This window comes from Ambystoma mexicanum, chromosome 10 (assembly GCF_040938575.1).
Source record: "Ambystoma mexicanum isolate Mex_15411 chromosome 10, UKY_AmexF1_1, whole genome shotgun sequence".
Taxonomy (NCBI): domain Eukaryota; kingdom Metazoa; phylum Chordata; class Amphibia; order Caudata; family Ambystomatidae; genus Ambystoma; species Ambystoma mexicanum.
The window spans coordinates 1,008,074,377-1,008,099,918 of record NC_090932.1 but is presented as its reverse complement, the minus strand read 5'-3'; the positions used below and the strand labels follow the sequence as shown (position 1 = coordinate 1,008,099,918).

Sequence of the window (25,542 nt, the reverse complement as noted above, 5' to 3'; positions counted from 1 at the left end):
TAGTATGATACATATGGTGAATGTTACATTAGTAACGAGCTTCTAACCTGTCATTGGAGACAAATTCCCCCAGGTATCCAGATCATAATGTTAATGTAATTTTCATTCATCCCATGTTAAGGATTCCCGTCACTGTAAATGGGCTATGTAGAGTGTTGCTAAAGTAGGAGTAAATGGGCCTGGTCCACTCTCGTACCTTTTGGAACTGAGAAAAGAATAGTTTTTTGTGCAGTGGCAAGATGCATAATTTTTTCTTTGTAAATCTACGTTATTCGTTTTTCAACATGAATACGCAGCACATCAACTTTGGGCTCATGCCCCAAACACTGACTCCTGAAGGCCTCGATTCTCTGCCACCCCCCCCCCCCCTCCCCCAGCCCCAAACCCTTCCCACTTATCTTGAAGCACAGATTCAGTTCAATCGTTCAGAAACGTCTCTAGGCAGCACCCCCGAGTTCGCAATCCTCGATGATGGGCTGACCCCCTTGAGTCAAGTCCCAAGAGTTCTAAGCTCCAGTAGGTTCTGCAGGGCTGGGTCAGGCGCCCATGTCGCCAAACGCCTCCATGAAGCCACTCGGATTCTGTATGCGAGCTCGAGCCCTGCATTGCTTCCGTTAGTTTCTCCATGTAATGTCTTTGGCTACTGCTACCCATTCTTTCCTCCCTGGGAGGGCCGCTCTCTTCCAAGTCCTGGCTCGGGCAGCTCTAGCCGCTAGTATTAGGGAGTGTGTTCGATCCGGAAGCCTTTCCCAGTGTTCTTTTCGTTGCAACCCAAAGATCAGTAGCATGGGGTCTAACGGGTATGGTCCCTCCCCTGCCTCCTTCAGCCAACTGAGGACCTCCGTCCAGAATGTTTGGACCCTCTCACATGACCACCACATGTGCCAGTAGTTCGTGTTTTCTCCACAGCCATGCCAGCACATGGGGACAACATCCGGGCACATCCTAGAGTTTGATTGGGTCATACTGCCACCTATGAAGCAACTTCACGGCGTGTGTCTTATAGTGGCAGGAGATTGAGGTCTTGTATGCCCTACTACAGAGGCGTCCCCAGAGTTTATCACCAATTTTAATGTTCAGGTCAGCCTCCCATTTTCTCTGGAGACTTTTGGTTGTACCTTCCTGAGTAGTCAGGAGGGCACCATAAAGGAGAGATGAGTCCCTTCATTTCTGTGTGGGTGTCCAGGATCCCTTCAACCAGGGTGAGCTTTCGTTGTACACATGGTTTTAGGGCGGGTTTCAATAGGACTCCCTTAAGTCGTAGATATAGGAGGGGGGAGAGGGTACCAATTCCCAATGCCTCTTCCAGTTCCTGGATACCTATGAACTTCTCTTCCCTCACGAGTTGTCCGACCCTGCAAGTCCAGCATCGAATCAGGATTGGTAGTGTTAATGACCCGGTATTTCTTTGAATACTGGAGTAGACCAAATATGGCTCAAAGGGGAGGGCCATGTGGTTATTTTGTCTCTGACCCTTCCCTGCCAATGCTTTCCACATAGTGCCCAGAATCGGATGGTTCTTTATTCTGTTAGGTAGCTTTTTCAGCGGGACACATAACCACTCCCCCCTGTGACAGGGCGCAGGTAGAAGTTCTCCAGATATATCCATTGTTTGTTGGGGTCCTCTCTAAGATGGGGGGTGCTAACGCTCTGAGCTGGGCCGCTCTATGGTAGATCTGGAGGGCCAGTCCTCCTCTTTCCTTGGGGAGAGTGAGGGTTTCATATCCCACTGAGTTTTTGGCCTTGCCATATAAATTTCAGCATTCGTCGTTTAGCTTCTACCAGGTGGGCCTACGGGGCCTCTAATGGAAGCATCTGGAAGACGTATAGCACCCTGGGGAGAAGGTTCATTTTTATGGCGTTTATCCAACCAATCCAGGACATTTGGCTTCTCCCCCATCTCTCCATGTCTTTAAATATTTTGTCGAACAGGGTAGGGTAATTAGCCTGGTTTAGATCTTCGTCTAACAATATTAATACCCAGATATTTTATCCCTTCCGTGCAAATATGTAGGCCCAGGGGGTACAGTTCTACCAGGTGCCTGTCCGTGTCTGATGCGAAGGGGAAGATCATTGATTTGCCTATGTTTATCTTAAAGCCCGAAAAGCTACCAAACCTCTTGATCACCTGTAGGGCAGCTGGGACTGACCTAGTGGGGGGTCTCTCAAATGTAGCAAGATGTCATCAGCATAGTCCCAGTTTGAAGGTGCGGTTCCCGACCTCTATGCCCTGAACCCCAACTGATCTAATGTATTCTGCGAGTAGTTCCATAATCCTGGCAAACGGAAGCGGGGAGAGGGGGCAGCCCTGCCTAGTCCCCCTCTGGAGATCGAAGGCACGCGACAGGCGCCCATTCACCGTGACTCTAGCCGATGGAGATACATACAGGGCCTTAATCGCCTGACGGAGACCCTCCCCAAAAACCCAGTTTTTGCAGCACACCATGAAGGAATCCCAGTCTACCCGGTCAAATGCTTTTTCGGCGTCGATTGGCACTATTACAGTATTATTCCCCCCTGGTGCTGCCTCTCTCATAAGATGTAGAGCCTTCCTAAGGCTGTCTGCTCCCTGTCTCCCCTGTATGAAACCCACCTAATCAGAGTGTAAGAGCCCGGGCATATGGCCAACGAGCCTTGTGGCAATAATTCTAGTGAATAGTTTGGCATCCACGTTCAAGAGTGAGATTGGTCTATATGACCGGCAGTCTGCCGGGTTGTTCCCCCTCCTTCGGAAGCTCTGCGATTAGGGCTTTACCAAAAGACGGGGGGAGGGGGCTTTCCCTGTTGCCATGATATTAGAAAAGAGGCCGGCCAGAAAACCCGCCAGGTGTCCCGAGAAGGCCTTGTAAAAACCTGCAGTGAACCCATCCTCACCCGGGGCTCTACCCAGCTTCAAACCTGAAATCGCCTTGGGTACCTCCTCCTCCGTTATAGGGGCGTCCAGGGCTGACGCCACCGTGACTCCAAGGGTGGGGAGGGAGAACCCATTTAGGTAAGCACGTCCTGGTCCATGTTCCCTTCCCTTGCATACAGATTCTCATAGAATCCTGCAAATTGTTCGGAATACTCTCCGGGTCAGACATCTCCACCTGTTATCTTTGAGACCCACCTATCTGCTCTCTGACCCCTGAGTTTGGCCTTGTCTCCTTTCTCATAGTATCTTTGGCGGAGATGTTGTAGGCCAGCTACCACTTTGCCCATCTCCAGTTCCCTCAATTACCTTCCCTCAGGCATCATCCAGGCCCCTCTCCCTCATGTCTCCCTCCTTTCCATCCGATTGCTCCAGTCGGAGTATCTCTGACCTCAACGTATGTGCCCGTAAGGACCTGAGTCTTTTCTTGGAGGCCCCCCTCTCTAATCGGCCTGCCCCTTCAGGTAGCCTTAGCCGCTTACCATACTATTTCACGGCTAACTTCTCCTGTATCATTGAGTTCAAAGAACTCGGTGATCGCTGTTATCTCCTCTTTAAACACAGCGTCCCTAAGGAGGAAGCCATTGCATTTCCATAGGGATTTCCTGGGTTTCAGTCCCTATATACTGATGTCTGACCAGACCAGGTCGTGATCCGATCAGCTAACTGGTCTTATTTCACTGGATTCTATCCTAATCATGTGCTGATGCCCCGTGAACAGATGGTCAATTCTGGTTCTCGTGCCATGGGCCGCAGAGAAAAGTGTACCCTTTTCTGGTTGGGTGTAGTTCCCTCCACAAGTCCACCAGCCCGTACTCCCACATCAGATCCTGAAAGCCCCCCTGTGGCCGCCTCCCTTTGTTGATTAGGTGGACAGCTTTCCCACTATGATCCTGGTCCTGAAAGGCCCACATATTGAAATCCCCCCTGCCCCATAAATAGGAGTCCCTCGGCCTTTGACATCACCTCTCCCAGGGCTTCTTGGAGGAAATCCATCTGGCCAACATTGGGACAGTATATTGCCGCCAGAGAGTCTTGAGCCATGTGCCTGTCACCACCAGGGCTCTCCCGTCCTCCCTTTCCCATCTAGACACTTCAGTGAGCTTTTGGTTTTTATGCAAAATGATGCCTGTGCCCCCTTTTTTAGCATGGCCGGATGCCCAGAAAGTCTGACCCACATGTGCTCCCGGGATGGCCATCTCCTGACCTTTTTATCCGCCTAGTTTCCTGCACCAGGAGAACGTCCACTCTTGCATTTTTCATCTCCCTCCCCAGCAGCGAGCGCTTCGCTGGCGAGTTGAGCCCCTTCACATTGAGGGAACCCAAACTAAGCGTCTCGACCCGGCCCGTGGTCTCATTGTCCAACATTGGGGGTTCGCCTTGCTATCCTCACACATCCAACGTCACTGGGGCTGCTCGGGTCCTGATTTTGGTTGAATCTGTGCTGACTCTGATCGTGGATAACTCCAATCCCCTTCATCCCCCTCCCACCCCCTCCTCCCTCCCAAGTTCAGGACGCCTGCCAACGGGCAAGCCATCAGGTGGGAATTATGCTCCCCACCGCAGTTCCCCTAGATTACTCTGTGTCCCCGGCTGGGGAAATACAACTTTTACCTTTGCTACCTCCATCGGAGTGGTTCTCTGCTCTTAGACGTCGCCTTCATTCCTCGTCGGGGTATTTGGTTTCTGGAATTTTCTTCTGCCCTTTGCTTTTTACTTGGTGGACCAGGGACCCTCCGGTTCCCTACTGTCGTGGGGCGTTGCACGATTCTCCTTCATTGCGCTCTATCTGGATGTCCCCTTTTAGCACCTGAAGGACTTGCGAGGCCTCCTTACCGTTGATCACTCTATAGTCCACCCGGGTTCTCTCTGGAAAGCGCAAACGGGAACGACCATCTGTATCGTATATCCTGTTAGCCACTGTGTAAGCGGGCGACAGTCACGTCTGCGGGTGAGCGTAAGTGAAGACAAGTCCTGAAAGATCTTAATTGTGTCCCCTTCGAAGGGGAAACTTCCAAGTCTCTTAGCTTTTTCCAAAACCTCCATCTTTTCTCTGTAACGGAGAAAACGCACCACAATCGACCTGGGGCCCTCCCCCTCCTCCTCTGCGCTCTTTCCAGCTGGACTGCCTTACCCCCTTCCAACGTGAAGAGCTGGTTTCAGACCCTGTACCTTCTGCCCCACATCGGCTGCTGTCTCTCCTTTCTGCTGGGTCACCCCTAAAATACGGAGATTGTTCCGGCGTTCCCTATTTTCGAGGCCGTCCATCTTCAGGACCATATCCTCCTCCCTCATTTCCAAGTCTGTCAGCCTCGCATTGTATTTCATATCTAGTAGATCCGTCTGGAGGGGATTGTTCTCCATCCCCTCCATTTTCTCTTCGAGGGTGTCCACGCTCCCCCTAAGGTCCACCACGGAGGCCTGAATGTCGGTACGTATTGCCTTGATCTCTGAGGATATCTTTAAGGTAATCTCTGGTGAGCGCCACAGATGGGGGAGGAGGGGGTGGCGTCTTCTGCCGGCATGGTAGGTCTGGGGATCTCGCTCTGTGGTGAAGGAGTCCAGCGGAAACGCTGACGCGAGAGAATGGCACTGTTGGGCGAGGCTTGCTCCAGGATCGCTCTCAAGGGGGGGGGGGGTATGTCCGCCTGTTGGTGTTCCGTGGGCACTTCCAACAATTGGGCCACCTCATCGCTCTTTGGGCCCACCGCTCAGGCCTAGGGCTCCCCAGGGATAAGTTGGGAGTGTCGGTGGCACGCACCGGGTTCTCCGTCTCTGACCTTCTCTGTAGCTCATGTGGGTGTAGTCACCCAGGCCCCGTCTCCCCACTGGTGTTGGAGGGACGGGACCAGGGGCCCCCGTCTCTCCGGGTCTCCAACGTCCCCTCACCTCTCCCTCTGGGGCCTCCCGCTCCCCTGTATGTCCGGTGCAGTTTCCCAGGCTCAGGCCTGCTTCCGATGGTGCGTCAAGGGAGGGTCCCGAGTGAGGGCCAGCGGGCGTCTGTTGCGCCGGAGGGCGCCTCCTTCGCTTCCGCTGGTTCGACTGTCCGCTCCTTGTCTCAGCACGCAGGTCAGCTGCCGTTGCTCTCCTTGTAATACACGGCCCCGTGCTCCGACTGCCTCGATGGCACCGAGCACCCTGATTGGGGGCAGCGTCAGCTGGGTTGTCCCACACGGTCTTCCCACTTCTCCCACGGCCACCGAGGCGTGCTCCCACACCTCCTGTTTCCACCCGGGGGATTCCCGGTGTCGGGGTGCGGGTCACTCCCCCGAGGCGGGTAGCGGCGGCAGCTGGAAATAGCCCCGCTATTATCTCCCTCTTGAGTGCTCACGCGAGCGTATGATTGCAGGTAATTTTCGCAGGAGTAGGGGGGGGGGGTCTCCGCACTGGTGTGTCGTGCTGAGCAGACCGCTCTGGGGCCGATCACGCCCGGATCCGCTCTGAAATCCCGGCCGGGGATTGGTACGGCCCACTAGGCCCTGTGGTGGTGACCGAGCGTGAGCTTTATTCAAATTTGTAGCACGCACGTCAGCCCGAGGGCATTGTGGCTTTTGTTATACATATCTTAGTTACATAAAAGTACATTATATACAGGGGCAAATACGACATTTGTACAGATTTATAGAGCAGTATATTTACATAGGTTTGCAAGTGTCACATATTATTGTGCAAGGAAAGGTCTTCAGTTTCCTACGAAAAATTGGAGTGAGTTCTCTGCTTTAATGTCTGCAGGAAGAGCGTTCCAGGTCTTGGCGGCAATGTAGGGGAAGCTTAGGCCACCGGCTTTGGATTTTTTGATGCGTGGGATGTGGAGTAAGTTGGTGTATTGTGTCCTGGTGGGGCGGGAGGAGAAGGGTTTGGAGATGGTCTCTGATTGATGGGACTGAGCGGTGAGAGAGAGGCATTTGTGTGTGAGGATTTTGAGTGTGATCCGCTCTTTGACCGGGAGGCACTGGGCTGAGTGTCTGGCATGGGAGATATGTTCTCTTCTTGGGATGCTGACAGCGGCCCGGAGAGCATTGTTCTGCATTACTTGAAGTCTGTTTTTTGCTGAAGTGCCTGCTAGGAGGGCATTGCAGTAGTCCAGTTTTGCTCCAATGGATGCTCTAGCTATAGAGAGGCAGTTGGGTTTAGTGAGGTATGGCTTGGCGGCGTTTGAGTTTGGTGGTATGCGCAGATGAGGTGATTGCGCTGACTACTCTGGTCATAGAGTCTAGGTATACTCCTAGTGTCTTTACAGCTGTGGTTACGGGGATGATGTAGTTGTCAATTGCGAAGTTGGCGTAAAGTTTGTCCAATTTGTCTAAGGTGCTCTGTTGACCTAGTATCATGATTTCAGTCTTGCCTCCATTGAGGCAGAGGCCATTAACTGCCATCCAGGTCTGGATGATGGAGTAGATTGTGTGGAGTGCCTTGGCGTCTTCGTGGTATGATCCTGAGAGAGGTAGAAGTACTTGTGTGTCTTCTGCGTAGTTCGTGTACGTGATACCGTATGAGTCGAGTTTGTCAAAAAGAGGCTTAGTGAACAAGTTGTAAAGTGTGGGTGCAGTGCAGGATCCTTGAGGGACCCTGCAATGGATTGTAGTGGCGTTGGCAGTGTCCGAGAAGACTTTCATGGCTCTTCCCTCTAGGAAGGAGGTGACCCCGAGAGCTGATTCTGTAGAGAAATTGGCTGAGTATGAGGTGAGGGTCTTGTGATCAACCAGATCGAAAGCGGCTGAGAGATCTAGAAGGAGCAGAAGAGCTGGCTTGCCCTTATCCATGATTTCGGTAATCTGACTCTTCAGATCCACCAGAGCAGTTTTTGTGCCGTGTCCTTTCCGGAAGCCTGATTGCCTGGTCCCCAGGATGGAGTGGGTTTCAAGAAAGTATTGGATTTGGCAATGTGCGGCTTTGTCATGGTCTGCGCCCCCTGGTGGTCTCCAAGATGTATATTTTTGAGGTCTGTAAAACTTCTGATCAAGACATCAATAAGGAGGTAGGTGTTTTCTGGAGGTGGAGTTTTGAGCATGGCTTCAAAGTATGCATTGGGGAATTGGGTGGCATAAAGTGCTTCAATTTCCAGGGTGACTGTTAAACATGGCTCTTGAAAGGGGAATGTCTACACAAGATTATTCATCTTCATTACACCCTTGTTGTATGGTTGTCGTGCCAGCAACAGGTTTAAGGCAAAAAAGAGGTGTGAGGTGTGGGATGTGAGATTTTGCTGAAATGGCTCTGCAAGAGGAAGTGGCTTCTATGGCAAGGAATGGCTGCATTAAAATCTGGCGCAACAGCAAGGGTGTGGTTAACAAAGGTATGCAATAGGTGCCACCATGTGAGAACCTGGGACAGTGTGCTGGACTGTTGCATTGTTGGTAACTGTGGTCAAAATTGGCATAAATGCTTCATCAACCGGTTTGAACAATACTGTTGGTTAACAGCCCCATTTGAAATATTTTGCTGTTCAGTAGGTTTAATTTTTCGGCCAAGGTATCTAAAGCAAATGTTAATGGGTTCCTTTGCTGTTCCTTTTAATTGGTTCAAAACATTTGCATGTTTAATGGTTGGGGAGGGTGCTGGGATTCAGTGTACCTTCTTTGGGTGTGGTTGGCTACGCCCCCCACCCCGATTTAAATGTCAATATTGAGGTGTGGAATTGGTGTTGATCTGAGGTAGATGTACCTGGTGTATATATACACCTCACTGCTTTGACAGTTTGAGGTGGTGTCTGAGAAAATGTGCCATTTGTGAATCTACTAGGGAATGTCCTGCCATCTTTGTTCTGGGAGGGGTTCAGTTAGAATCATGAAGATTAGCAACCGAGAAACTTTGAGAGTACCCAAAGTACTAAGTGCCCCTCCTCTCCTACACAAACCCCTTGTACTATTCACGTCCATGGGCTTGACTTGATTGTCTGTGGTGAAGCTTGATTCCTGCCCCTTGCAGCCACCTCAGTTTAGGATGTGGAAAGTGGACATTGAGTCAGTAGTCATGTTTTATGATAATCTGCACCCCCGGAGGTGACCTAGCGCATGGGACGGCTTTCATGAATGTTGGTTTCCATTAGCATAATTTAACCAATGCAGCCAGGAAATATGTGAAGTTTGAACTTGGACACCATTCAAATGCATTACTCAAAAATATGCAATTGACAATGAGGGTAGTAGGTTCATATATTTTTAATATCGCACCTATCTTCTACAAGCTCGAATTTGCTTTGCACATGCCATGACAGAAGCAACTATGAAATAAAACATTACCATACATATGAACTGCTATGTGAGCGAAAAGCATGGTTTACTTTAATGGAGTAAAGAACAAGTTATCATTTTAGTTTAGCAGCTTGAGTCACCTGAGATTTATACTACGTTGAGCTATGCTATGGAGTAAGATACCAAATGCTTTTAGTCTTAATTTACACAGGAAGACTCCACATTTAATTCTTGCTTTTGGAGCAAGATGTGCTGCACACAAACTGACCACGGCTTCCTGCTTATCTCCCCCCCCCCGACCCCCACTCACCCCTATGCCACTGTTCTAGGATCAGCAACAGATCTCCCTAGCCCCCACGACTTGAGTCTGCTGATTGCTGCGCCAACCTCTCCTCTCCCTTAATCCAGCTTGCGTTTTATATGCAACACAGGAATCAGACCTATGCGTCACATCAGCCATTTGGGAGGTTAAAGCTTGCCGCTTAGCGTTCACTTGCCTGTTGAACATACAACATTCCTATGTGCAAACTTATAAATGACAGGAGTTGTCCGTGTCCACTGGTTGTCTCCACTATAGTTACTAGGCTTCCGTTCAGTGAACGGGTAAAGCGTTTCAATTGCTTCCACACAACTTCAACCTCCATTATATTAATGGGGCTTTTGAAGGGGTAACGCATGTCACTTGCTTCTACACACTAACTGTGCATGTGTATTTGGTGTCTATTGGTGCTTCCTGTCCTTTGACTGCTTATCATATCTAAATGGTGTAAAAAGCATCTCTTGACCGAAGTTGCCACTTGCGGTTAGGTTTCTCTGCTGGAGGGGGGAAGCTAGCTACGATTTCCTGACCTCTTGCAACGTATATTTTCTAAAACCTAGGTCTGCGTGCTTCTTGTCACAAGCACTTGCATTATGTGGAAGCGTGTGCATTGTATTCAAGAAACATGTGCAGCCACTTGCTATTGACTGTTTCTTCTGTAAAGTCGTCTGTCACCTGATGTGTGACCAACTGTCTTACCAGGTTCGTTGTCCATAATCCATAACACCCCCCACATGGCAGTTGCTCACAGATAAAAGATGTGTAGCTCTGTGAAGTCATTAATAGGAAGTCACATTTACATTTAAAAAAGTTGATTATATTGGTGGCAAAACACAATTTAAGCATTCATATCCTAGCAAATAATCCTGCACGCAAAAATTACATGAGATGCTTCATAAATTGATGAGCGCCTAGAAGCATGTCATGGGTGCTTTACACAATAGCACTAATTGCCAACACTACCATGCATGAATACATGTATCTAACATTAAGGTATTCAGAATGAGTCCACTATATTGTAACTGGACCTTATTTAAGGATGCACGAGTGAATGCATATATTCAATGTGAGGTATTTAGGTTGAACAGAATCGTTACTGGCGATAGTTTCAAGACTAGGGATCCTTTGAGAATCCAATGGCAATTAACAACCAGCATAGGTTAGCTCCTGGGTTCTTGATCCAATGTGTTTTGGACTGTATGATATTGAGCACATGCGTGAACTGTCAATTGTTTGGATCGGTGTCCTTGAAACTCAATATGCGAGTGCCTTTGTTAACCACAGTGATTTGCACGTGGAGGATCACTTGGGGCCAACATGCTTGCCTTGGAAGCAAGACACGGAGCACCACAGGTTCGATCCCCGGGTCCGCGGTTAGAAACCTATGGGTATTAAGCGCGTTATAATCCATCACATCCAATTTTTAAGTTTGCTTTGCACTCAAACTTGCATCTTGAGGTATAATGCAATATATTTTCAGTTCTTTGACCCCTGACTGAGATGCCAGCCTGGGCGAATTTTGTAGTATTTCAGGCATTCTGAATTAGCAGCAAGCCGCCTTCTGATGTGTGTTGAGAAGCACAGAGGGGACGAAAACAGGATGCGCATGTGGTCATTTTGTACTGTCCTGGGCATCATTTCCTCGTGCCATGTACTCCTGGAATTAGAGGAATCCATCACTTGTCTCGCCTGTGTGAGGTCCCTGGGCTCCAGGGTCAGGACAAGATGAAATGTTTTTTTAAATTGAGCACACTGTTCGTATCCAAGACGTCTGCAAAGTTCTATCTGAACCGGAAACCAGTTGCTTCAAGGCCCTTCATATTGCGACTTATCATTTGTGTCTGCAGTAACATAGACAGATTCCAAGTATTGGCAACAGCCAGCAGTACCACACACTTGACTAAGTAAAGTGTTCTAATGACTGTGTCCAAGGCAATTAAACCTTGTATGTAGAGTAATTGTGGTTGCTGCTGCCACCCCGCGTAGATTCACAGATTATCAAGTATAATCCTGTAGGCTTTTTTGAGTCTGAATGAATTGTATCATTTGGCAACAAATGTAACCATTGGGTTGGTTTGTCTGGTATGTTGTATATGGATTTGTTATGAAGGATCAAATAACTCAATTCTAACAAATGAATTTGTGCATGATAAAGGATTTCATGCTATTAATTTAAATGTTTTTCTGTTTTTTTTTCACTTGAGCATGTTGAGTTTATATTGTAGTACAAACCTGATATCATTAGCCCTTTATCACAAAAAACCTTAATTTTCATTGTTTATATATTTGATTTGTGCTAATAAATTGTGATATAGATTTTTTTGCAGATTATTGTTTTGTTTCTTAGGTAACACACTGTATACACTGGTGCACTTTTTTCTGTTAAAAGTATAAAGTGGAAGATAGTTCAAACAATTGGACGGATGACTGTCCGGCAAATATTGTCGACTAACACCCATGGCCTAGTAATTAAAACTAGCATCTAGATCGCTTTCCTATTTAGGAGAGTGCCTGGAGGGATTTGCTCATACAGAGATAGGATGCAGTTAATAGTTTTGACGGACATACCTTCAATCCTTTTCCTGTTGGGACCTCTACTTTTGCTTACTTGTCACCACAGAAAGACCAGTATTGAACTCACTGAACTGTTAACTGTCAATCGAGTGCATCGCTTCTCTCATTGTATCCTCGGAGGCCAGTAAAGATGCAATCTGTTGGACCACAGCTTAGTGTGCTTAGAGATATGCATCTTCGGTGCTTCGCACCTCCAAATGCATTTTTAATAGCCGTGATATGTGTACGCTCAATTTCGGGTATTGGAATTTCCTTAACGTCAAGCTAGGCCAGTGCAATGATGTCAGTTGAAATCTGGGTGGATTCAAAATGAACCCACATTTCATTTGTGGATTTACAGTGATCCGGGTTGGCATTCCCACTGTAACATGACAAGATTGATTGAAATGTACCAGATATGAACCATTAGGTAGGCTATGCAATTGACTGTAAAAAGACGCAATTGGTGCAACATTCGGTGTACATTTAGTTACTTTCACAGGAATTCACTGGCTCAGCATGTGACCACACCATTCGTGTAGACCCTCTGCATTCATGTAATGAGTAGTGTTCTTTCAGGACTTGATGGTGAAACGCATGCATGTGAATCCCCTCTGACCTACATTTACCCAGTGCACATTACCCCATGAATGTAGTTCCTGAGATATCATGGAAGATGTTTGAATTGGAATGTTTAGCACCCTGTGCATGATCCAATTTGTTGAGCTTGCCGACCATTCAGATGCCGCCGCCACTATTTGCAAGTACAATAAGCAACAAGAAAGTGGAGCTAGACATCGCCTGATGTGTTTCAACCTTTGACAAGTTAAGTGCATGTATTTGTTGTGGCCATGAAATTACATTATAATCTGGGACCCCTCTGCGGAGAGTGTCCAGGAAATCTGTTACCACAGAAAGACTTGCTGCAGCTTCTTTGTCGCTTCTAATCCTAGTCATTTTGAATCAAACCTGCTACATCTGTAATGACATTTCGTATTGCATAGAAGCCCTGCTGTAGCGCTTGATCATTGGAATCTGCAGCATTAAATCCTAGCTGCACTTTCAGTCTGCAGGATTTTCATTATTGTTTGTGACCAAGTGTAAATTCTACCTGTTATGGACGCTTGTCCCACCTCACAAGGTACTGTAGGGTCAGAGGGGGTGCAGGTAGCTGCTCTCTTGACACGCCCACTCTGGGTGCTCCTCGGACCAGCAGCTAGCTGTCCAATTCTTTTTTTTAAATGGAGTTATCTAGAGATTGTATCGCCCCACTCGGGTGATAGTGTGAAAGCATTCCTTGGCACAGCTTACCTATGGATATAGCTTGTGTCGGGGAACTGTTAGGGGAGTTCCGAGCCCTATATGGGCCCACACAGAGTCCTACTTTTCTCTTATTGCATTAATTTGCTTGCACCGCCCATACCACAGGTCTCTCTGATGCATAAGTAATATGCTTGGTGCCATTGCGTTCTTTTGCTTCTCTATAAACCGCACTGCAGAACTTGTCTTCTGCCTTCTTCCATTGTGGATAGAAGCTCCAGTTCCTATTAGGGGTGTAACGGTATACCGTTGTATAGATACCGTGAACAGATTAATTGAACTATAATGACCGTCATGTTGTTTATACTGGTATACCGTATTGGGGCCTGCAGCTATTAAGGAGCTGCAGTAAGCAAGTGCTGCGCATTCTGGATCTTGCACCGTGAGATGTGGCGCAAGGCAGACAAGAGCATAGGGAAAGTGAGGCCACACTAGTAAATGCAGCTTTGATGCTGTGACCGCTCTTGCTCTGTGATCAGTAGAGTCAGGCTAAAGATCAGCCGATTTGTAGTTTTCTCACCAATTTGAAAGATGGGGAACAACACTTCCCAGAATTCAAAGGGGAATGAACTGGATGCCCTTCTGATGCATGTCCACAAAAAACGTTAGGCCCAGCGTTCATACATACAGTCTACAGAGCTATCGGTGGTTTGTGCTAGTATATAAACTGCCCCCCATACCCGCACTGTCCTCCGTGTCGATTTACACATTGGCACTAGAGTTGGTGCTTCGTTTTATCTTTCACCTGCCTTCTGTTTATGGAACTGGACTCGAGCAGGCAGGACAGATTCTACATTCAATTTGAAGTATCCAGAGCAATGGGGGTGAGATTTCTCGGGTCTATCCTCGATTTGTGACACCACCCATGAAAGCATTCCTCCGTCTCAACTCGCATGACAAGGGTCCTAATGCGCTCAGACCTGGGGAAAATGGTAATGATGGGGCTGTGGTGGTCTAGGCCGGATTTGTGCCGATTATGTATTTTAACTTTGTCATTTTCAAAATATTTGTGTGGTAAATGAACATTTATTGCAAGAATCGAGAAGGAAATAAACAGCGCCCACTGGACGCTGGCCTGTTGGGATTACATGGTCAGTGGTGACTCCAACATCAGACCTTTATAATAAACCAGGCAGATGGTAAACAAGATATAGTGATTTGATCAATATGCAACCTTTCGGTGAGTGTGTTGGGTATGACATTTTGACAAAAACACAATGACATGGGCTTTCAGACCTCACATGAGTGACTTTTCTCCCTTTAATTGCATATTGATCAAATCACTATAGCTTCTTTACCATCTGCCTGATGTATTATAAAGGTCTGATGTTGGAGTCACCACTTTAGTATGTGCTCTTGTGTGGATCACCCATAGCAAAGGGCGAGTCTAAGATCCCAATCTGCTAAGGGTTGGCTGGAAGCAATGGTTTCATGCCTAATGTCTCTGAAGCCATTTTGTATCCACCAATGCAAATCGGTGTTATAAGCCCTGACGATGTAATCTGAATCTGAGACTACTAGTGTGGGCTTCCCTGAAACTGTTTGGCGCAATGCAAGCAGTAATCCATGCAATTCAGCAGTCTGGGAAGACCTGTCTCCCAGATGCTTTGTTGCAATGGCATTGTGTATAAATGCTTCTTCATGTGAGATGTCCTAGAACTGCTGCGAAGGAAGCAGCATATCTGGAACGTGTCCCTAACGCCGGTATCGCGGACCCATCACAGTAAATGACTTTGGAAAAAAAAAAAAAAACAATGGTATGTCAGGCCGTGAGGTGTCAGTCTCTGTGCCCATTGCCCAAGTCAATCCACTCATTCTTTGCAATTCTGCCTCCAGATACTTTACATCTGGAGCATGTTGAGATGCAGGCTAGCTTTTGTGACAGCCTCGAGTTGAGCTAAGGGTGTGTTTGTGTATAGTTCTATTTGCTGCTAATGGCCGTTCCTTCTGAATAATCATCTGAACTGAAGCCATAATTTTCTCCTCAGGTGTACGTTTTAACTCGGTGTGGAATATACATGTGACTTTTATGCAATTGGTTTAGTCTCCCCTAGATTGCACACTGTGTATGTGAAAGCATGATCTCCCACCAACAGGTTTATCTGCATTTGTCCTGAAAATGACCAGTTTGAGTCATTAATGAATACACATGGTGCATAATGTGAGTGTTCTGGCAGCCAGTGAGCTGCTTTGAAATTTTGTTTTTCTCAAAATATACAATGATTTCTCTAGCTCAGCAAAATTAGACACCGAAGATCTGCCAAAATTCAACAGCCCTAAAATAGCCTGCAATTGCCATAGCGTAGTAGGTGTTAGTATCCTGGCACACTTCTCAGGAAAATCTGCTGACCAGCCTCTGCTCTCATCTGAAAGAGTGAATCCTAGAAAGGTAACCTCACGATGAGCTATTCTTGATTTTTATTTTTTAAGTTAATGAGGTATCCTTTTGCAGCCAATGTGTGAATGACTGTACTTGTTGCAAGTGGTCACTGAGATTTCCATGGGTGATGTAAATATCATCTACATATTGCCAACAGTTAGGAATGTCTGCGAGCAAGCTCTGTATTCTACTTGAGAATGTGCTAGGTGAAATCTTGTACACCTGCATTATTCTAGTGAATTGGAAATGTGTCCCCTTAAACGGGATTGCAGTGTATTTCTGGCTCTCTACACTTTAAGGGTTGTGTGAAATACCCATTGCCTAGATCCAGGTTTGTTTTATATTTACATCTGTGTAAATTGGCTAGCAATCCAGAACTGTTGGTTCTGAACTGCCTCGATCTTATAATGTGCATTCGAAAATCCACAATAAAACGGTAAGTATCCGGTTTTAACAAGGGAAGCACTGGACTATTGTGGGCTAGCTTGCTTTATAATCACCCCCCCAGTCCATTAGCTGGTCCTTTTTGCATGTGGGCAACTGCCTGTGGTTTAACTTGATACTACCTATGTGGCGGGGGTGGTTTCAGTACTGGAATCGCATGCCCTGGACATTCCCTATTCTGTCCTACATGGTTTAAAATGGCTGCACTGCTCCCAGTGCTGACCAATTTCTTGCATATTTTTGCATTGGGTTCCCACTCAGAAGTCCTAATTCCTGCTTTTTCAAAAAAACTATCTCTTGTCGCACTTATAATGGTGGGTAATTTTGAAATGCTAACGGTCCTTTATATTGGATGTATAACTTTGGTCTAAACAGTGCTTCAATCTTTTTGGGGTGTTCGCCTTCCGGCTGAATGGTTACAAAATGCACTTCATTATGTGCTAATGTCTGCCTAGTGAGAGTAGTCATCTGAGCGTTTGTGTGCCCTTGTGGCTACATTCAAATATGGAAATGTCAGACCCAGAGTCTAATTGGACCTCGATTCCCCGTCGCTTAGTCTTGGGAACGATTCGATGAGCGTGTGGAGTCTGCATTCTGTGAAACCTGTAGGGCTGCCATGTGTTTTTTTTTCCTCAATCTTCACGTTCTTCCCCCTTAGCTTTAGAACGATCTGGTGTCCTTGCCTGTGGGGAAGGAGACAAACCCTCATCAGTGTATTTTTGCAGACTTCATGTGTTTCCATACTCTAAAATCCTAGTCAGTAGGTCTGACAATTCATGGCTGCGGCCGCGCCTTGTGATCCAACGTCTGCTAATATTGGTGCTAGCGATGTGGTGGACGGTGTGCCTGCCTATCGGCTATAAATTGAAATCCAGCTGTCAGCTTGCTAAAGGCAGTGTGCATCCAGATGGAAGGAACATGGCTAATGCCCCATGCCTGTGCTGTAACTTGCGGGTAGGCTGCTTGCAGTTGTCCTAGTTTCTCTGAATACCACTTGGGTATGTCTTAATTTCTGGATGGGTGGGGCACTAATATGACCCTTATGATTCTCAACGTCTGTAGTTGTAACCCACCTGCATCCAGCCGTCCTTGAGGTTGCTGAGCAGGTGCTATACCTTGCTGTGCCACATATATTGCGCAATATTGCATACTGTGTCAAAATGGGTGGCTAGCAATTGGTAGTCTGTTTGCAAATACGGGCCTCCATGGTTTGGATGAAACCGGGCTAAGAATTCTAGTAACAGACTGGGTGTGGCTAACGGTCCATGCCTACCACTTGTTTGTGGATATATTAGATTACCTCCAAACCAGTTGACATGATTTGTATGTGTTAAAGCCAATTCAGGAGACTGGTATTGGTGATACTGGCTGGTGTCTAAATCTCCGCTCACCAGGAGAGTTGCATATACATTTGTCTTGTTGGCTGGGGTCTTTAAAGAGCAAGTCTGCTGGCAATCCACCCAATTGCACTACTGCTACTGTGAAGTTGGTATTCACTGTTTGACGGTGCGCTGATTGAAGCCACTCATACAGTGCCATTCTACATTGGACGGGAATATTGATTTCCTGGTGAGCCATCTTCTGTACTCGCTCTAACCTCCTTATTTTAAAAAAGCTTTTTAGAAAAAAAGTTCCCTGTCCGTTTGTCGTGACTGGGACATGAGGTTATTTTAACTATTAGCAATGCTATTGTCATCTCTAAGACGTCCCATCTGGGGTGCCACTGACTTGATGGCCTGTGGTCAAGCTTGATTCCTGCCCCTTCCCTCCTCCTAGGTTTAGGCTGTGGGAAGTGGACATGGAGTCGGTAGTCATTTTTTTTCTTCATATTTTTTATTGATTTTAACATATACAAAAGAAAACGGTGAACAGTCATAGTTCCAACAATAGCATATGTCCACCGCCTCCCCACTACCCCCCCATCCCAAGCCTACTCCACCTCACTGCCATCCATCCTTTTATCTGAGGGTGCCCTCCCCTCTGCACCTCTTGAGGATCATCGTCTTCTGGGCAGACCCAGACAGTGTGGTCACTGTGCTTCCAAGCCATCAATGTCTTCCCCACTGCTGACTGCTTCACTCCACACTGTCTCCGCATCCACCCATTTCTGGAGGTCGTGCCACCATACTTCCACCATTGGCCTATTTTTAGCTTTCCAGCCCATGGCAATTCTGCGCTTGGCAAATATGCCAAGTCTTTGAGTTTATTCACATGTTCCAACTTGCGCGGCCTAGAAAACCCTCCCACCATGCACGCCCATAAAGATTCCACCTCCAGTTTAATCCCCTTCTCGGTCAAACAGTGCCCCCCCCCCCCCCCTCCAGACCCCTCAGCATCTCCTTATTTCCAGGCACTCCCAGAACATATGTATCAATCCTGCGTTCACCTCCCCACATTTAGGACATGTTTTGTATTCCTGCATTCTTGAACCATGCAATCCTCTGAGGGTTCATGTACGCCCTATGGGTAATATATAACTGGATTTGTAGCAACCTCACGTGCCTGGACACTTTTTTGTGGTACCTCACCCACAACTCGTAGGTTCCCTGGCGTCCTCGTCCCAGTCTCGTCTCATATGGAGCACCTCCTTCCCCACCCTAGACATTAGCAGTTCAGGAGACTTCATGGCCTCCGTTTGATATATCATATTGTTTCTATGGCTGTCGGGCTGACCCTCTAGCACTGTTTCTGACCATGTGTCTTTTACCTTCCACCTCAAACTAGTGGAAGTGATGTACTGTCCCTGGTGTAAACCGGTATCTTCTACCAGTGTCGCATTCCACTGCCTTCCCATTCTGCCGTACATCCCTAGCGTTGCTATGCCAATTGGTTCCCAGTGCCTTCGGATTATCTTCCTCAGTTGCTCGTCCACTCCCGTCAGTGCCACTAGCGGCATCTGTGGGGAACACGGGCTGGGTTCTCCATGTCCCGGCAAGCCCTTTGTCAGATCTTCCATCCCAATTCATTCTTGTGCACCCACTTTGCTGCGATTTTGGCAACCATATCATTCTTTCAGGAAGAACACATTCGGCCTTCAACAGTCTGGACTCCGATGTTGAGTCATCCGATAACCAACTAGCCACATATTGTAGTTGGCTCACCAGGAAGTAAATCTCAAAGTTTGGCAATTTAATGCCCCCTTGGTCGTGTAATTTGTAATTTCCATAGTGGGATATATATATATTTAAAATGTTTTTGTGCCATATGGAGTTTAACAAAAAATCGCTTGGGTATCATATATGGTATTTTCCCAACAATGCCACTCTCCCCATCATGGTCAGATGGAGCTTGGCCCAGAACTTCATACTGATTTCAATGTTAGCCACCGACTTCTGTTATGTTTGTATTCGGCCTCGGCCGTGTGATATACATCATTTCCCAGGTATCTAAAGGTCTTAGTTTCCCATTGTATTTGTAATACCGGCAGCTCTTCTCGTGGTATCCCTTTATAGCAACCTAGGGGAAATATACATGATTTCTTGGGATTCACTGCCATACCAGATAACCTCGCATATCGCTCCATTACTTCTAATATGTTATGTTACTTTGCATTTATATAGCGCCTTATATACCATTGGTATGGTCTGAAGGCGCTGGTAGGTTGAACGCCCTTGGAAACCGAAGGTCAAGTCAGTAGAGTCAAAGGTGCGTGTGAGCACTGGATATGTGTGCAGCTGGTGTGGCATTCGTTTAATAGCTGCTTCTTAGCGGTAGGTGTGGTGGTTGAGAGGTCAGTAGTATGTGTTCGTTCTGGTAGGAATTATCCAGACCGATCGTGGCTGCGTTGGGCCGGAGGAGAACGCCTGGCTGGGGGGGTGTGTAACCAGCAGTGTTTAGTTAGAGTGATGGGGAGTATGAGGCAGATGCTGGTATGAGAACAGCTATACCGAATGGTGTCATAATATCGCTGTGTTCTATTTGAGTGGTGGTGTAAAGAAGAGAGTAAGCGTGGAGATGTGAATATGGTGGTTTACTGTAGGTGCTTGAGATCGCGCCCACTCCAATCGTTCCATGAACTTCATCCGTTCATGTACTCTGACTGTTCCGTGCATTACGACCGTTTCAAGCACTCAGACCGTTCCTTTCAATGCTCTTTCAGACGTTCCATGCCCTCCAAACCATTTCATGTATGTCCCGCCATTCCGTGCACTACCGTCCGTTCCATGCACTCCTGTCCGTTCCATGCACTCCCACCATTTTATGCACTACTCCTTTCATTCGTTCTACCATGTTCTCCTTACTCCATGCATCATCCATACACATGTCATCTTTGCACGTTCCATTCACTTAACTAATTGCACCTACTTCACTCATTCCCCCCACTTTGCCGGTTCCAAGCACATCACCCGTTCATTCACCTACTTCATCCGTTCTACAGTTTCACCCGTTCCGTCCATGCCCTTCACCCGTTCCGTCCATGCCCTTCACCCGTTCCGTCCACCTACTTCACCCGATATAGGGCATCCACTTCACCTGCTCAGCCTATATAGGGTAGACTTTCAAGACTTTGGCACAGTGATGTAATTAGGGACACTGTCAAATCCCGCTATGCCAGAGTGGACTTCTAGAATCAACTTTGTACCGAGAGAATATTAGGCACACTTCAAAATTCAACCAAGGCACGCACATACGTGCCTTTTCAGACAATCTCTGCAAAGAGGCTATTAGGAACACTTCTAGATTCACAGCGGGGTTATTGGGTACACTTCTAAATTCAACTTCTGAATGTACTTCTAAATTCAACTTTCACAGGAAGGTTGAGCGTACTACTTAATTCACAGAGAGGCTATTGGGCGCCCTTCTAGATTCAGCTAGGGTGTTGGGCACACTTCTAGAATTACAGAGAGGCTATTGGGCACACTTCTAAATTCAGCTTCTAAATGCACTTCTAAATTCAACTTTTCACAAAGAGGCTATTGGGGACACTTCTAGATTCACATCGAGGCTATTGGGTACACTTTTAAATTCAGCTTTTCACAAAGAGGCTAGGCTATTGTTCACACTTCTAAATGCACTTCTAAAGTTCAGAACACCATACTAGTGTGGCAAATGCTAACAATCGCATTTCTATCTAGATGCGACGCAGGCTAAACTTTGTGGTTCTCTCGGGGTAGGGTACTAGTTAAATTATACTGCAGGCAGTGTTTGCTGTCCAGCCATGAATAGGTTTAGGATGATGGTCACATCTCTCTAATAATGCATGGTGTAAGTCTGTAGCAGTCTAGGCCATTTTAAGTTAGAGTGGCAGGAGCTTTCTGGAGTAGAGTAATTGCTCTACCCCCCACCCATGCCAACACTTAGTTTTGTCGGTGTCTGGTGGCTTCTTTGGCATCCCCTGCTGACACCTGCAGACACATCTTGGAGCCACCAATGTCGGAGCTGCCCTTGGCCTTGGGCCCTTAGCCGCAGGGGCTGCCTGGCAGAGGGCTGCCCTGGGAGGGTTATGTGGCCAAGAGACCAATCGGGGTGCCGGGGGAGGGATGGGAGGTGGGATTGGGCTGGGAAGGAGGGGGGGGGGGGTAGAAGGGGACTTGAGCGCGCTAACAAAAGCCATATTAAAAAAAACTTTTACAGTGTTTTAGGTTGTTGTGGGGCCATCTGAGGGCAAACTAACCATGGGCATCCTCCTGGGGTGATGGTGGTGGATGCAGTCAGCCAATCACGCGAGGGGGGTGGGGGTGGGGGGAGGGTCGAGGGTCAGGGAGTCCCATGAGGCAGGGATACACCAGGAAAGTACAATGCGCTTCGAGCGCAACAAATGTCCCAAATATTCTCAATCTGGCCCAAAATGGGGAGGGCCCAGCATGCACACCTTACCTTGCCCAAGAGATTGCCACCTGTATTGTAGGTTCTCTTCAGGATATCTTCAATACAACAGCATATCATCAGCATTCATTGATATCAGATGCTGCCCTCCCTTCGTGCAGATTCCCCACCTCTACATATTGCCTCAAGTATACCGCATGGGGTTCCAGTGCTAAAATAAACAGCATCTGGGACCATAGCATCCCTGTCTAGTGCCCTTACTGAGTTGCCATTGATCTGAGATGGTTGCTCCCGTCCTGACTCGAGCAGTGATGTACTGTACAGCAGTTGTACCCACCTCAGTTCTTCGGCTCAACCCTGAAGGCCGCCATCAACCAAGGCCACTTGACAGTCGTAGGCTTTCACCGCATCTAATGAAATTATTGAACCCTCTAGTGAGTCCTTTTCCGTTGGTTCGATGACATAATGGAGCCTTCTGAGATTGTCGGATATGCTTCTGCACGGAACATACCTGGCTGATCGGGATGTATAAGTTTATTAATAACCGTCTAAGCCTATTCGCCAGCACTGCCTTGAGTATCTTGCTATTCTGATTAAGCATGGATGGCGGTCTATATGCTAGAAGCGGGATAATGCCGTGTTTCTTCACCAGTTGTTTAGTGCCCACTACGGGCCATTGGGGTGTGGGCAGGGGCTAGTGCTATGGTCTTCCGCTTCCACTAAACTTTTTCTGTCCCCCGGGGCCGCTCCCACCACAGCAGGCTTCTATCCTTCGCTCTCGCTGCTCCTCTCCGTCTCATGGCGGCTCATACTCCCCATGCAGTGCTCGGGTATGCCCAGCTGTCTCTCGTGGGCGTCGATCCTCCTGCTTCTTTCTATGCTCTGTTGCTCACTCGCGTGCAGCACCTCCGTCGTTGGGCTGCACTTCTGGCTGTCTCTCTTCTCCCTTCAGCAAGGAGTTCCCGGTATACCTGCCTACATTTGAAAATCAAAATTCCTGATATGTATGCCCTGCCCACAGCCACACAAGACTCAACCCATTTCTACACAGCTCCGCCCACCTGTCAAAAGTAAACTCGGCTGTTGTAGCTGTTTGGAAAATGGGGGAACAGGTCACAAAATGACTGGAATGTTTATATTGTAAACAGACCTGCTCACCTGCCCTAAAATAAAGACTACTTTTGTTGAACAAAAATCAAGTGTCATGGAGTATTATTCATGCCTCCCAACGAAATCGCTGCCTACACTACAAATACAAAATAAACACAGGTTCAGGAGGACAGATGTAACATCATGATCGCCTTGTTGAGCGCTGCGTCCTTCCCCTTTGAACACCAGGCCTTCCGCGGCTTACAGCAGCCCTGCGGGGATGTGGCAAGGTTAAACAGGAGTCCAAGCTTCCACATGAGACGGGGCGGGACAGAACTAGCTGAAAGAGGAGGGACTGGGGGCACCATTAGCCACCCTGCCTGCCGCCTTTAAAAAGCAGTGAGAGCTGCCATTAGAGAGCACACGAACAGCCGACTCTGAAGACAAATGCTAATAGCCGTCTGTCCGTGAGAAGAGGCGAGCTGTGCTAGAAGACCCTGATTCCTACACTGCGTTCTTACAATGGAGTGTTGTCCGGGTCTACCAGTCAGCAGCCAATCGGGTGGAGAATGTGACTGGACCTGGAAATTCCTGAGATTCCACGGTCTGTTCTGGAGAAATGCTTAAAATTTCAGTGTCTCCGGAAAAATTCCAGAGGTTAGACTGGTATGGTTCCCGGATCGCACCTCAGACTTCGCGTCTGCTCTGGTGGGTTACTGAGCCTCAGGCCGTCATGCCTTTCCCACCGCCGAGAGGCCTAGTCTCTTCCTTCTTGGTAGAGCACCACTGTCAATCCCGTTAACACGATTACTTGTGGTTTCCTGTCCTCTGCTTCATTCAGTTTTCGGCTGTCTCCTCAGGCTGGGGAAGCGCAATCTCCTCATTTATGAGGGAGCAGGAGTTAACTACGCGAGCATTTTCTCCTGCACCGCATGGTGGGCTCCCTTGTGTAAGTAACTTTTAATGCCCTAAAAGGGCACCAGTTGTGCACTGTTAAAGAAAAGGAAGGATCACCAAGCTAACTTAAAGATAGCGGCTCGTGCAATTTTCTTTTGCCTCTCAATTTTACCTTCCAGGGCTCTTGTTTCATTGAAACACTGTTTTCTCAATTTTTGTTAAATTCTTTTTTTTTTATTGCAACCCTCACTAAATGTTAGTAAAGTACAGTAGACTGTCTAAACCCATTTGGAAAAAAAATACACCTAGTGCAAGGAGTACAGAAATGTATGCAAAGTTTTTTGTTTAAGTATGGCCATATTAAAATGTGTATTCGGAAATAGTTCAATGTTCTCAATCACTGACTGCATTCGACTAATCTGATTTGATGGTCTTCTCTTCCCATAGTATTGTGTAAGCAACCTCTACAGTGGTTGGCAAAGGCTTAGCCATCGCAAACGTTACAAAAAAGGCAGGTAAATGGAAGAGATCGGCCCCATCGAACATCACTTGGAGGTGGCCTCTGACCTACCTCCTTTCAACAGTAGTATTGGATGTCTTCCCACTGTAGTTTTTTTTTTTAGGAATGTTTTTACTTTTGTTTAACACGAGAAAGTAAATATTCATATGACTACTTGGATGTTGAGTTTTGTGTTTGGGACAAAGTTACCTTTTGATTTGTATGTTACCTGTCTTATACCCGTGGCATTGAAACTTTTGAATACTGAGCCCCTATTGTTTCTACTCCCCACCCCCTCCTAAATAGACGAAATGTACGCAGTGGACACTTGCCTTAATCCCTTTTTTAAGAGTTTGGGGGCCCTCTTTGGCATCCTTTGGGCCTCCCAGTTTGAAGACCACAACCATATACACTTCACGCAACAAATGAGTGAGCTGGGCTTCCGAAGTGGATAATTGTCTTCCAGCAGGTTTTTACTTTTTAATCCTGTGCCCCCCCCACGCAAATCCAGGAAGTAGTAACACTTCCATGGAAACAAACTCGAGACTTTCACTCTTTTTCATTGCAGTTTGCTGCACTGCTCTTGCTGTGAAAGACATGCTTAGATCCTCCGTGTCCGTGTTCCCTTACCCTGATTTTTCTGAAGCTGTACTCATCAAGAGACGACGCTGCACATCAATGAGTGCTACGTGGGGCTTGCTGCTGAATGCCTTCCTTTTCGGCATGGTGCTGTGGCACCATATCTGGTGTCAACCAGCCACGCTATAGCTTTATTTATAGTACCAAAGTAAGTAGCTCGCTAATATGGGTGAGACAGGGGTGGTGGGAAAGCAATTTGCTTAAAAAATGTCACTGACCAGCTACTGAGCTCAATGAGTTTCTGGCACTGCACTTTGTCAAACGTGCTTGCTCTTTGCTAAGTATAAGTCTACTCTCGCATTTTAAAGGAATGGTTTGGCCAAAAACTTTTATTGCCCAAAAAGATGGGCAATAATAAAACAAATATACTCACTTTTTTTTAGTTCCTATGAAAATTTTGAGAAATACAAGCTCAAAAATTGGAAAAGCAAACACATGGGCGCATCCATTTTGTGAAATGGATCCCACCTGTGCTGCCTTTTGTGGCACTAATGAAGGAAAAGCCAGCCAGCTGTAGTAAACAAAAGCTAC

The 25,542-nt window shown here is 47.2% G+C and overlaps 1 protein-coding gene across 9 annotated transcripts in view; it reads left to right on the top strand.

Annotated features, from left to right (window-relative positions):
* Positions 1–25,542, top strand: part of EIF4G1 (eukaryotic translation initiation factor 4 gamma 1) — a 1,670,216-nt gene that overhangs the window by 40,419 nt on the left and 1,604,255 nt on the right. The window lies entirely within an intron of this gene.